At 39.8% G+C, this 14,379-nt stretch overlaps 1 protein-coding gene, 1 long non-coding RNA gene and 1 pseudogene across 4 annotated transcripts in view; 2 read left to right on the top strand and 1 right to left on the bottom strand.

Moving 5' to 3' along the window:
* Positions 1-844: 844 nt before the first annotated feature.
* LOC125148064 (uncharacterized) lies at positions 845-2,875 on the bottom strand. The gene is made up of 2 exons (XR_007145403.1): positions 2,730-2,875; positions 845-2,493 (listed from the first exon to the last, which is right to left on the bottom strand). It is a non-coding gene; the product is annotated as an uncharacterized LOC125148064 (long non-coding RNA).
* A 96-nt stretch (positions 2,876-2,971) lies between these two features.
* KMT2E (lysine methyltransferase 2E (inactive)) overlaps positions 2,972-14,379 on the top strand; it is a 99,644-nt gene continuing 88,236 nt past the window's right edge. For 2 of the 3 annotated variants that reach the window (XM_047825624.1, XM_047825614.1), the window contains exon 1: positions 2,972-3,326. The gene's annotated coding sequence lies outside the window, so the exon portion shown is untranslated. Of the gene's footprint in view, positions 3,327-13,500; positions 13,519-14,379 lie in introns of those variants that run through there. The other variant, XM_047825631.1, reaches the window with a different exon arrangement.
* Positions 8,730-8,885, top strand: LOC125161436 (uncharacterized; annotated as a pseudogene).

The following is a 14,379-nucleotide window of genomic DNA, read 5'->3' as shown; positions in this document are numbered from 1 at the left end:
ACCATGAAACCTTACAATCTGACTTCATGTTCCGTCCCGCTTTCCTAAGTCAAAATAAAAATTGCTAGGACAATAAGGGAGATAAGATATAACTTACACATGACAAGTAAATCCTCGAAGATACTCAGTTCGTATAGACAGAAGGCCCATTTTATATTCACAATGGACACAAAATACACTTTGAACTCTAAAATCTTTCTTCTTCTATATTAACAGTTTAATTACAGAGTTTTTAGTTCATTCATACTGGTAATTCACTGAAAAAGAAAACCACAGAAACTAGTAAGGGTTTAAGTATAAACAAACGAATTAAAAATTCAATCTTGTTTTCAAACTATCAAGTCCACAACTAACACTAAAGGAAGTAACATAACCTGGACCCCAGGTTAAAACCCATCTTTTCAGGTTCAGCAAATATTTCCTCTTAGCACCAGATGTGTTCTGTCAAAAAAAGCAAGCCAGGTGTCAGTGCAAATGTCTTTGTTGTGTAACTCCCAGCTCAACACCACCCAAGGGGAGAAGCCTTTTAAATCTTGACTAGTTTAGTTGATGGCTACTATGCTTGTTTGGCCACCTGGGAATTATCAAAAACAAAAATAGTCTTTCTTACTGAATCTACCAATACAGACCTTAAGAACTCTTGAACTAAAGATCTTCAACCAACAAGGTTTCGGAAACTAAAGTTCATACTTCCAGAAAAGTGATTAAAGATGTAGGCTTCATAACGGTGCAGGCTTCTTAATGAGTAACATTTACCGAAAGTGAATTCATGTTTTATTTTTAAAAACCATAGTTAAGAGGGCGACAGAAAGACGAAAGTACTGAAAACATCCTTACAACTTCATACAGATCACAACACTATCGCTTTTATTGTTATTACTGATCACGCCTAAATTTAGAAAGAAAAGCAAGTCCGCTAAAATTACACATTCTTGTACAATACACAGATAAGGAGGATACGAGAACAAAGTACATAGGAAAGGAACAGAAAGCCTGAAAAAGGTCCTCAAAATTCAGATGGCAAATCCCCTGTAACTTCGGAGATTTTAAGTGTTCCTGGGTGTTTACACCTTTTACCTTTGCTTCCAAATTTAGGAAACATTTTTCTACTAGGATCTGAGAAATTTTACGTCTTCTCAAAAAAATAACTGATACCGCTCGTCGTCGTGGGCCAGGAGCTAGTCTCTCCCCTCTTTACTCAGTCCAGAGGCCCTCAGGGACTCATAGGAGATTCCCACATTAGGAACCTGCCACCTTACGTAAGTACTTCGCAAGGAGAAAGGTAGATAAGAAAATAGGGCACCAAACCTTCTCCTCCACCAACAGCCGTCACACCCAAAAGGAGTGTCCCTCCAGGGGCTTTCCCCTGGGAGCCGCAACTGTAAGCTGTATGGGGGAGGGGAAGCGCTCTCAAACAGTCATCTCTTCCTCTTCAGGCCGCCAACGCCGACCGCACCACAGTCTCCTCCGCCCAAGCCCTTTCCCCTCCCCCGCCCCAGCCTGGGTCGGAGCCAAACCCCACAGGAATGCAGCCCAGTCACATGCGCTGCGGCGGCGGTGGACGTGCCTCTCCCCCCGCGCCCCAAGGAGACCCAGCGCCATCTTGCCCTGACGCAGTTACAAAAGTCATGAGAGAAATGGTGTCTCCTCGTCCGCGCCAGCGCCCCAAGGTTTCGCAGGGGCCGAGCCGGGGCCCTCACCTCGCGCAGGGACAGGAGAAAATACTCAGGGAAGAGCCTTGAGATTCTCTTCGCCACTGCTTGGGTTCCATATCGGCCGCGGCAGCAACCATCACCATCGTCACTTCTCCCTCTCTGCCTTTGCAACAGCCTCCCCCGACGGCTCTGGCCCCACCCGCTGCTGCAGCATGAGGTCATCGCTAGCCAATCACTACTAGCCCGACAGGACACACCAGGCACTGATTGGCCGCATGGACCGCCTCTGCCTCTCCCCACTCCGCTTACCAAGCGCTCCGGGTCTCTGTGGAGCAAGAAGACGGAAACCGCCATTTCGGGGAAAGACCCCGAAAACAAGAACCGGAATCACAATGTTATTTTAGTGGGGAAACCCTTGTTTTATTCTTTGGCATCCCCCTTTTTTCTTCGAGATAACCGTCTCTCTGTCCCTCCCTCGTTTAATCACCGCCACATAAAGGTTAACTCCTGCTCCCCACCCCGCACATTGTCCCGCCGGCGGGGAAATCCTTCCCTGGGGCCAAGAGAAGTAGGAGGCAGCGACGGCAACTGCACCGACGGCAACGGCAGCTTTTTACCCCGATACACGGTGGCAGGGAAGCGGCGCTGACGGTGGCTGTATTTTTCCTGCTGCTTCTCCCCCCGACCTCTTCCGTTTCTCGCTCCTCCATCGAGACGGCGCTGGACGCTCCAGCTCCGCTTTTATCCGGTGCCCGGAGTCTGCGCACTGGAGCCTCCTCAGCCCCTAGTGGGCGTCGAGTGACACCCAAAACGAGTTCACCCAGCGCTGGAGGCCAGACTGGGGAGGGGGAGGGGAAGACGGAGACTGAGGTTGTTTGGGGAGTGGGAGAAAGTGCGTCGCTTTCGGAGGGTGATGGGCGGGAGGGGGGGGGGGGGAGTCGTTCCCAGGGCCTACAGTCTTAATCCTTCCACCCAGTAGTGGCGTGCCCATGCTCGCCGATATCCAGACTTGAGGGCTACTCAGGGAAAAGGGATAAAGAACCAATCCCATCAAATATCGAAACTATCCCAAACCTTCTGTAAATTGTTGAATGCCTCTGTTCTGAAAAAAGACGGAGACTCTGCCCACCTCTCTGCCTCCAGTTGCCTGTCTTCAAGCCTCTGTGCCAAGAGGCAACAGCGGGCGGCAGCCCACAAGCAAAATGGCGGCAGGCAGCTTCGTCCCCTCCCCCTCTGCCCCTGCGGAGCGGGGCGGGCGGGCCCCGTGCACTTGCCGCCGCCGCCGCCGCCGCCGCCGTCGCCGCCGCCGCGGCCGCCGCCGCCGTCGCCGCCATTTTCCCAGAGCGAGAGGCAGTGACACTGAGCGGGCGCAGGGGGCCGAGTCGGAGACCGTGCCTGAGTTCGGGAGCGGCAACAGAGGGGGCATAGACACTCTGAGCAGCCTTGCCGTCGCCTCTGCGTTCCTGTTGACTATCTGGGTGCCCCCTCCCCTACTCCTTGATTGCTGGTGAAGAGGCTGCGCGCTGCTGTTTGGGGAGGGGGTGTGTGGAGCCGGGTCCTGTGTCCGCAGTGGCTGCTGTCGGGGGGTCGTCTGTTCGCGGAGGTGTGGAGAGACTCCTTGGGGGTCGAGCAGATAACGGGGTTCGGGTGTCTGTTGTGTGAACATCGCAGGTCAGTGCTTGTCGTCTCCTTGGGAGTTCTTGGGGTTTGCGGGGTGGAGGGACGCGTGTTTCAAGAGGGAGGGGGCTTCCTCATTTTTATCCTTCCGGGGGTGTTGGGGGGAGTCGACGCTGCCTCTCAGGTGTCTGGGCTGGGGCAAGACGTTGCTTGGTTGAATCGAATTTATCCTTTCTCTTCCCTGTCCCTGGAAAGGGAGCATTATGGCGGGTTTTAGGGTTGGGGAAAGGGGAAACTGGCAGTTAAACCCCCTTGAGAGTGGGAGTTAGGGAGGGGGCGCACTCCTCATTGGCAGCGGGTTAAGGCCGCTTGGGTGAGGAGGGAGGCTTGTGACTGTTAGCAGGGTTTGTGTCGAAGTGGTCCCAGGAGCTGCCAGCTCTCCGTTTCCTCGACCGCATCTTGTTCAGGTGCTCAGAAGCCGTGTAGGCCCCATTTTCTTCTCCCATTTCTTGGCTGGCAGTCTCTGGTATAATTTTCAGGTAAATACGAAGGGGGTTAAAAGGACGCTCTGGGTCTCTATCTCCCTTTGTGGGAGAGAACGAGACAGCTCCTCATCCTCTCCGGGAGAGGGTAAACCCGCCCCTGAGGTGGTCACCCCAGTACCCAGCCTTCTCAGTCTCCTCCCCCACTCCGCTTGCATTATCGCCGTCCTTTACTGTACCGGAGGCTCAAAATCCACAATATGGCACATTTCAGAAAAGCTTATTTTGACCAAGGGATTGGCACAAACACTGTGGCAGCAGATACAGAAGAGAAACAAACGGCTCACTGTGCTAAACGGGGGAGGGGGAGAGAAAAAACAATCCGGAGTGCTCTCTTCCACTGGCCTCAGTTCCGTAGAGATCCGTTCTTGCTAAAGTCTGTCTTAAGAATGATAATTTAAAGTCGAAGAGAAATCGCTAGAGTTCGCTTTGGAGTAAATCCCGGGTTGGTTTCTTTTTCTTTTTTCTTTTTTCTTTTTTTTTTTTTGCCTATTTCCCCCCCTTTTAGAGATGTGAATAACGTAAGGTGTTGGAGTTCTGGAGACCTTGGAGAGAATTGAGTGAGGTGCATTCAACTCTAGGCTGGAGACATCAATACCTAATTGGAAAATAGTCCCGTTTTTTCCCTTATTTTCCGAGATGGGAAGTAAAAAGTGAAATTTCCCTCTTTTGTCCTTTACAGATTCTAAAAATGGCGGCCCCAGGCTGATGTTGTGGTAATCTAATCAGCTCGGGTCCTCCACACCCCATGCAGTGCGTTTGTCTGCAGCATATTACAGGCTTATTATGTTTACATGAAAAGACTGTGCTGCTTTTCTTTCCCGAATAGTTTACAAAAATGTGTTGATTTTACTGCAAATTACAACGCTGTGTTTTCGTTGATTAATTTTGTTGGTTTTTCCTGAGAGGCAAATGAAATGACACCACTTTCAAAAAAAATAATAAAAAACACTCAGGTAGCCTTAGACATTTGAGTAGTGAGGATGGGTGCACTTAAATATGCAAAAAAAATTACTTGGGACAAATGTTAGTTTTCTGCTCGTTTAATCCGAGTGTCTTTTATTCACTGTGCTAAAGTAAGTTAAATGTTGAATAAGTGTGTAAGTGCAACATTTTGTGTGAGCAGATGTTTTAATTTAGAGTGTAATGTTTCCCATCCAACACTTGACCAATTTTATGAATTTTGGTTTTTGTACTCTTTCAGATTAATTTTTAGGGAGCTGTACAAACAAGCCTAAACCTGTTACTTCACTGGGTGTGGAGATGCTTGTTCTTCTCACTATTATATTTTGCATCCATGTTTCTCGTATATTTAAGCATTCCTTATGCATTTTCTAAGTTTGTATATTTCATGAAGTGAAGCTCCATGCTTTGCTGCCTTTTAAAATTGTTTTATAGCATGCAATCATAATTATGTAAGTAAAAAAGTAAGGCTTTAGTTCTTGATACCCCGCCCTGTACCCATTTACCTATTATGGGATGTGGAACTTAGTCTGTTTTAATAGACTAAATAAAAGCCATACCATAATATAGAGTCTTGAATCCATTTTATGCTAATTTCAGTATCTTATAGATGGAGGCAGAAAATTAAATGGTGTTACTTAACAATATTTTTAAAAGTGGGAATGATTAGAATTTATTTTTGGAGTGGAAGGGTGATCTTTTTGGCCTGGACTCAGCAGCGAGATATCAGTGGGCCATTAATGGCATTTAATGACCATTCTGATGTGGAATAACTGAAAGATGAGTAGTTATTGAAATCTAGTAGTTCTTGAAAAGGTTGGAGAGTACACACCCTTTCATGATTCTTTTATTCCACAGTAAATTCTGCTCCAATATTTACAACGGAATAAGGGAATCATGAAGTTCGTATATGAACTAGTTGTCTGTTGTACAAAATAATTGTAGCAATCACTGCCTTAGTTTCTTCATGGAAGACAGTGTACAGCTGTACTTAGAATCTTTGGAATATTTTAGTATGAAATGAAATGTTGGTGGGTAGTGGGAGAGTTTATGTAGGGATTTGGGGTCAATACTCATTTGTATGTGCTCTGATCGTATAAGTCTAGATCCATAACTGCTGGGTAAGGATTGTGCATTTATTTTATGGACTACGTAGTTACAATCTGTGGTTCAGAAGGTTGGTACTTTAAACTTGCTATCTATGGTAGGAAATCAGTATACTCTTAGGAAAATTTAGTTTATGTAGCCATGGAAAGGAACACTGTATACACCCCATTGTTTTTTCTTGATAGTGACCTTGATCAGCTCTAGACACACAAAGCATTTGGACTTATTTGGCTTCAAATAAACAATACCAAGTTAGAAATTATAAGAAAAGCTGCCTTGACTCTATTAGCTTTCTTCATACTAGCCTGCTTCATTGCTTTGTATTTTGTTTGTTTCTTTTGATATATTTTTTGAATGTATTGTACTCTTTTAAATGGTTACTTTATAAATAACACGGCTGTAAGTGTTTGGTTTTTGTTAATGTGTATGTACCCCATTGACCATCTGTGTTTTAAATTAGAAATTGTAGGGGCAATTTTTTTTTAAAAAATTAAAAAGGTTAAGTATAATTTTTTCTGAGTGAGTTTTGAAACATTCGGTCTCTTGGGGGAAAACTAGTCAAATAGTCTTTGTTCTTAGGGTAGCTAAGGTTGAGGGATTAGGTGTTTGTCTGTTTAAGTGGATTTTTAGAAAATCATAATGTAATTGGTGAGCAAATTTTATTTTTAGAGACTGTAGTTTGATCATACTTCCCTTTTGTTGTCAGTGTAAGTTATAGGATCGCTTTGATCTCAGTTTAAGTTAGAACCTTTACAGGGCTCCTGTATTTCCCTTCAACTCTTAAGATTTCTGATAACTCCCTCACAATTTTGCCTTGTTTGTCTTAGAGCTTCCAGCTGGAGAATTTTTCCATGTATATACTAAAGCAAGCTCTAGGACTTCTTGGATCTAAAATGAGGAAGTGAGGGGAAAAGCCAATTAATAAGTTAGGAGAAATTCTTCCTTTAACACATAACCTTAGTGGTCTTAGTGAAAGTCTAACTTCTTAAATTGGGTTTTTATTTCTAAGAATAATGTACCCATTTCATGCATCAAACTCTTAAACGTATGGTTTTATTTTTAAAAGTGTGTTATGTAAATCCTAACAGCTCTGCTTAGTTCTGGAAGTTACTACTAGGACTTTAATGTGTACTGTCATTGTGTGTTTAAAATGGAGAAAACCAAAAGGACTTTGAAGAGCTACCACAAACTGCTAAAGAAATGTTAGTATGTAATTTTTACAAAAGATGCTGTTTATTTTTTTAAAAATATTTTAGTAATGTGTAATTAGCTTTTATCTCCAAAGGATTTATTCACAATAGAGAGTAGGTGCTCAATTATTTTTTGAGTTTAAAGCTTTCATTTGAGCAAACACATCTCAAATATTCAGGGTAATCAGGGACTTTTCTTTGTTACATGTTAGGAAAAGCGTTTAATACTTGTATTCAGGGAGACTTGTTAATATTGACTATAGAATTATTTTTATTTTGTGGTAAAAATTTTTTTTTTATATTGGCTGGCAAAATAAGGATACTATTTTAGGTCCTGCTGTATAAATGTTAGCTTTTAGGCTGGTTTGAAATTGGGGCGGCTCACAATTTTTTACTGTCTCTTGTAATGTACAAATGTTGGGAAGAGCCTTATTTTTTTTTTAATATTAAAAGGATAGTATATATTACCTAAAAACTTACTTAATGTGGAAGAGCAATATTTATGGTTGAAAATTGTTTTTTAGTGCACCAAATTTGAAGTAACCATATTTAACTAAAAATCTTGCTGTTGCCATTAAACAGTATTTTACAGACAGGTAGGAATTAACCAAAAGAATTTTTTTGTTGTTATTGTGAGCATTTGTGATCAGTTCTACATAAAAAGTCAAAATGATGATGACTCAGGTTAACTTAATTAGATGTTATTTGTATCTTTAAGACTATGAGAAGTATTTATTAACCGTTAGTAAATAGGATGCTTTTTACTTAAGTGAGAGTCAGGAAAATAGGTGGGTCTTATATTTCACTTGATAAATATTTTCACTTAATATGAAATCAGTTTTTTTTTTTCCTCAGAGGGGTCATAAATCAAATTTTATTTTTAAGACAGTTTGGGAAAGCTATTTTTATATTGTTAGGTGAATTTTACAACTTTATTGCAAAATCTGATTTGATTATTTACAAAAACTAGTTGAGCTGTTTGGGATCTTGAACTTTTCAGTGCAACAGGTCAGTCAGAATTCTTTTTTGATGTGTTCAATTAAGATGCCATTGAAAACAGACATTATGACTTTTAATGCATAAATAGTATGTAATAATTCAATGAGTAATCAAGTCCACATCTATTATTTTTAGTTAAAATATTTATTTTTGCATTTTGAAATTATTTCAAATGTGAAATTTGGATTTAAGACAGGACCTGAGAAACAAAATGATTTATGCAGCTTTCTTTGTTCTAGTTTTACAGTTGGAGAAGACAGGGAATTTTCTAGCAACTCTTAGATGTTTGCTTAGAGTTAATCCAAAGGAATAAACATCTTGGTCCTGAAGTTTATTATTGAGAAAGAACATTAAGTAATCACACCTGTGTTATAGCTAACTTGGTTGCATTTAAGGTCTGAGCCTGTGGCATAAAATTAAGTAATAGAACAATGGGATTGAGGTAGTTTTGGTTTGTGGTACTCGTAACATAAAGTTCAAGTTCACATACTTATATTATGTAACATTTTATCTGAGACAAGAAAAATTTTTATTAATTTTTAAATCTATTTTGGCTTTTGTTTTCAAAAGGTATTTAAAACATAATTTTTATTTAAAGACTTTTAACTGAATTTACCATAAATTATTTTAAACTTATTTGAGTTAAGTAAGTTTTTAGCTTTGCACAGTGGCAGTATTGTAGCCAGTGAGGTTTATCTGAGGCGTGATTATTGCTAATTGAGTTAAGTAAATTTAAAGATTAAATCTTTTCCCATTTGTCTCACTGGTCTAACAATCATGTAAAGCCTAGTATCAGTGGTTTTTAGCAAAAAGTGAGGAATGTGGTGAAAAGAATGAACTATTATCACTTAGGATGTTGTCAGAAAATAGTTTTGTTTTTTCAAAAGTTTACATATTGGGACACTGTATATGAGAAAGATACACTTTCCTAATATTTTTTCTTATTTCACCGACTAATAATGAAAGATAATAGTTTCTAATTTTGATTTCACAGAGAGACCTCTTAAATTCCTCTTGTCCTGCTCTATATGTCATTCAAAGAAAGACAAGTTTCAGGAATTTGAAAACCCATTTTCTCTTTAACGATGTTGCAAAGGATGGGAAGATTCTTGATGTGACTGATTTGAATGGTTGGGACTCTGCTTCATTAGCTATAAATTGATGGGGGGGGGGGTCTGAGGTTGGTCTGATACATAGTAGCTCTTCTTGAGAAAATAAGATTGTTCCTTTTGAATTATTTGCTTTTCTGCTGCTTCTCTTTAAGTGAATCTGTGTAATTGGCTGAATTGACAGCCTTATTACATCTTTACCATTAAGCCCCCAGCAAAACCATATTTTTCAAGCACAGACAAAAGATGAATTTAAGTAGCTGCTATTTCCCTTGTACTGTTTATTTCTACTCCTTAAAAGCCTGCTGTTTCAGGGTTTGTTTGGATGCAGGGTACGGAAATCATATCCAACCAGCTTAAGTAAAAGATTTGTTATAAGACTATAGGGAAATCTTAGAGAACTTTCTTGAAGAAAAGTACCGTTGGACCTCACAGGAATTGGCAAGGTGTCAGTGAGCCACTGTGCTCCATCTTGAGCCCTTTAATTAGCTGTGACTGGTTAAGGAGATGGTGGTAGGGTGGGTATTTGTGGTGTGGGGGAATTTGCTTGGATGGAGAGTAAGAGACGGACATCTAATTCATCGTGGAACAATTGCCTTTTTTCAGGGATGTTCAAATGTACTCCAGAGGGCCTCTATAACTAAATAATTAGTATCCAGTTGATGATTCCACTTTTTAATTTAATTTATTTTAAATGTATTTTTTTTAATGTTTATTTTTGAGAGAGAGAGAGAAGGGGGAGGGCCAGAGAGAGGGAGACAGAGGATCCGAAGTGGCTCCGTGCTGACAGCAGAGAGCCCAGTGCGAGGCTTGAACTCTCTAGCTGTGAGAGCACGGCCTGAGCCGAAGTTGGACGCTCACCTGTCTGAGCCACTCAGGCACCCCCTCCACTTTTTAATTTTAAAAATACAAGTATTATATATAAATATATGCATGTGTTTTGAGGAATACTCCCAAAATACCAGTTTTTTTGTTTTAATTTTTTATTTTATCAAAACAATTCTTTAATATTTAATTGAGAGCGAGAGAGCAGGGGAGGGCAGAGAGAGAGGGAGACATAGAATCTAAAGCAGGCTCCAGGCTCTGATCTGTCAGCACAGAGCCCGAAATGCGGCTTGAACTCAGAACCATGGGATCGTGACCTGAGCTGAAGTCGGACACCTAACCGACTGAGCCACCCAGGCGCCCCTTAATTTTTTATTTTAAAGTAATTTCAGGCTTACAGAAGTTACATGAATACTACAAAACTTCTTATACCCTTTATTCACATCCCCTGATTTTTAACATTTTGTCACCTTTGCTTTATTATTCTCTCTATGCATGTAAAAAAAAAATTCTTAACTAGAGTAGATTGCATATAAGATGCTGTCTTATACTTAAATATGCATTTTTAAAGATCAAGCATCTTTTCTTAGGTAACCAGAGTGGTTAAACTTAGGAAGTTTGGCATTGATGTAATTCTTTTTATCTAGTCTGTTGTCCATATTCCGTTTTCATCAGTTGTCCCAATTATGTCCTTTATTAGCACTTTTTATTCTGGTGCAGTCGCCAATTCAGGATCACGGATTGCATTTAGTTCTCTGATCTCTTTGTCTTTCATGACATTGGCAAGCTAGCTATTTATACAGTGCCCCTCAATTGGGTTTATCTAAGGTTTCTTCATGATTAGATTCAGGTTTTGCATTTTTGGCTGGAATACTAGATAAGCAGTATGTGGGTTTTTTGTTTTTTTTTTTTAAATCATTTTTGTTTGCCCCTTACCAGTATGTTCATTTTGATCGCTGGGTTAAGGTGTTTAGTAGTTTTCCCATTGTATAGTTACTGTTTCTCATTTTGCCTTTATTAAGTAATTTGTGGAAAGATATTTTGAGATTGTGTAAATATTCTGGTCCCTGTCATACTTTCTTAGATTTAGTGTCTATAGGTGATTCTTGCTTAAATAAGTTTTTACTTTGCGTCTGTATATACACCGAAGTTCTTAGCAGTGATTTGTGTCTGAGTAATTGGAATTGTGGGGTTTTCTTTTCTCTTCTGATTTTTCTGAGACATATGGATAGCTTTTGTAATCAAAAACAGATGAAAAAAATTGAAGGAAAGTGTAGATAATTTGGATAGTATCAGATATTATTCTTGCACAGTTTTCTACATAAATGTGGGTTTAAAATAGCTTTCTGAATGCTGATCTAATTTGAAATTCAGAATATAGAAAATAAGTGCTTAGGTTGTTAAATTATTTTTAAAAAATTATGACATTCCAACTCCTTATTTAGCTTTTAGAATTATTGCTAAGTGAGCTTTGAATTACAGTTATGTTTAGGTTTATGATTTGCTACTAATGCTAGCACTTTGATTTCTAAGACAAGACTGAAAATACATATTTTAATTATGGTGTTACTCCCCTTCCTCCATTAAAAAAAAATCCTTGAAGTAATTCTTTTGAAGAAAAGTATTTTTTTTCTGAAATTGAGATAAGTTCTTTTTGTTTTAACATACATGCAAGTTTGATGTTTTATTTATTTATTTTTAAATATTTATTTTTGAAAGAGAGAATGCACACCTGCGTGAGCCGGGGAGGGCCAGAGAGAGAGGGACAGAGGATCCCAAGCGGCTCTGTGCTGACAGTGCAGAGCCTGATTCACTGCTCTAACTCAGGAACCTTGAGATCATGACTTGAGCCAAAGTTGGACACTCAACCGGCTGAGCCACCCAGGCGTCCCCAAGTTTGCTCTTTAAAAAAGGTTAGTGAGATGGTACACTTAACAAAGCAGAGCTTCAAACATCTATAACTCTTAGGACAAAGTGGTACGTGATTTTGGAATAAATACAATACTCATTCTAGAAAAGTTCAGAAGGACAAGAAAGGGACAAGAAACAGGAAAAACACTGATTCAAACTTTAATTACATTATAGTGATACTTTTATCAGTTTTGTATAGTGATAGCAAGATATTCATAGTGAATTTGGATGATAATTTGAATATTTTACTGATATGAATGAAAATTACTAATTTGATTGGAAATTTTCAGAGAGAATGGGAGAAGAAAATTTGAGACTTGTGAATACTTGTAGAGTGGAGATTATATCTTTTAAAACTTAAAATTTCAAGGCACATGGGTGACTTCGTCAGTTAAGTGTCCAACTTTGGCTCAGGTCATGATCTCACAGTCTGTGAGTTTAAGCCCCACGTCAGGCTCTGTGCCAACAGCTCAGAGCCTGGAGCCTGCTTCAGATTCTTTGTCTCCCTCTCTCTCTGTCCCTACCCCACTCCCACTCTGCCTCTCTCTAGAATAAAATAAAAACATAAAAAAAAAAATTTCCTTGGGAGAAAATTAAGGTAATCATATTTCAAATAAGGAGGATTAATAAGATGATATAGTTGATTCTTAGTATTTTGCAGGTGCTTAATTAATTTAAAACTCATTTGAATCAACTGTATCTATCTGTGTCTTAAGAGAATGAAACTTCAGTTTGTAAAACTACCAAATCTTACCCATTATCTTAAAAAAGTACAGGGCGAAAGGTGCAAAAGCAAATCCTATGATAAACAGGATTTTCTTTTAGGCCACAACCCCCATCCTGGACATGTAAAATAGCACCCTATTAAAGTTAAAATGTTTTCTTTTTCTTAGAGTTTATTCACTTATTTTTGACAGAGGGAGAGAGAATCCCAAGCAGGCTTAAATGCCAGGCTTGAACCCACAAATCATGAAATAATGACCTGAGCTAAAATCAAGAGTCAGACACTTAACTGACTGAGCTACCCAGGTGTACCCTATTGACTGAAGTTAAGAAACCAGAGTTAGAATTGATTGGTGAGATCTTTCAGTGAGCTATTTTTCATTGTGGCCCAGGGACCCCATGTGTTATTTATGTAGAGTGCTTATTAAACATTCTTGGGCCCAATTCTAGACCTACTTAATTACATCTAGTGGAGCCATGAATTTGCATTTTAGTTACTAGTCTCAGAAATTTTTATACTGTTCTAGTTCTTTCCTTTTATTTTACAACTAGACCAAATCCAGGGAGGTTAAATAATTTTCTCTAGGTCATATAGTTAGATAGTGGTTGATCAAGGATTGAAATTCAGGTCATGATTCTTGATGCTTTAAACTTTTCCAAGAAACCATGCTGACTGCCCTCTTGAGAAGCCAGGCCACTATTTTTAGATTCTCTGAATGAGGGAATACTTTGTGCAATGTCATGTGACAGACTCTATATGTTTAGTGTTTCTGTACATCCTAATTCAAGATGATCTGTTGGTTTCCAGAACCGGCGAGTTATTTGGATAAGAGTCTTGGATTGGAATTGTAGCAGTACAAATTGTGATCAAGTTACGGTGAGCCTTGAATGCCATGATAAAAGATTATGGCCTTTATGGGGAAGTTGCTGAAAAATTTGCTTTGGGGAGTGACATACTGGGACATGCTTATTTATCCCCTCCAATTCTTAAGATCATGCAAGTGTTACGCTTATTAAAAGAGCTCAAACAATACTTCTTTAGAGGCAATATTGCACAGGGCTTAAGAGTAGATAGTAGAACTACAATCAAACCAGGTTGTATTGCCTAGTGACCTGGGCAAGTTAGTTATCTTTTAGTGCGTTAGTTTGTTGATCTGCAACATTGAGGTAACAATAGAGCTTATCTTATACAGTCGTTTTGAGAATTCAGTGTTAATATGTGTACAATCCTTAGTAGGCTCTCCAGCTGTTTGTGTTGTAGTTGTTTCTTAAAAAAACAGAACCATGCCTAGTGTCTCTTATATGCTGAGGTGATCACTATTTATAGCTTCTATATTTTTCCTAAAGTGTTTTACATAGATACAGTAGAAGATTCTTACCTTCATTTAAAATATATTTTTTTAAAAAATTAATGTTTTATTTATGTATTTATTTATTTTTGAGAGAAAAAGAGGCAGAGAGAGAGATACAGAATCCAAAGCAGGCTTCAGGCTCTGAGCTGTCAGTACAGAGCCCGATGCGGGGCTCGAACTCAGAAACTGTGAAATCGTGACCTGAGTCAAAGTTGGATGTGTAACCCACTGAGCCACCCAAGTGCCCTTCATTTAAAAAATATTAATGCTGGGGGTGCCTGGGTGGCTCAGTCAGTTACACGTCCGACTTCAGCTCAGGTCTTGTGGTTCATGAGTTCCAGCCCTGCATTGGGCTCTGTGCTGATAGCTCAGAGCATGGAGCCTGC

The sequence above is a fragment of the Prionailurus viverrinus genome, chromosome A2, assembly GCF_022837055.1.
Source record: "Prionailurus viverrinus isolate Anna chromosome A2, UM_Priviv_1.0, whole genome shotgun sequence".
NCBI classification, from domain to species: Eukaryota; Metazoa; Chordata; class Mammalia; order Carnivora; family Felidae; genus Prionailurus; species Prionailurus viverrinus.
The sequence above is the reverse complement of the archived record's forward strand: the minus strand, read 5'-3'. Positions and strand labels throughout refer to the sequence as shown.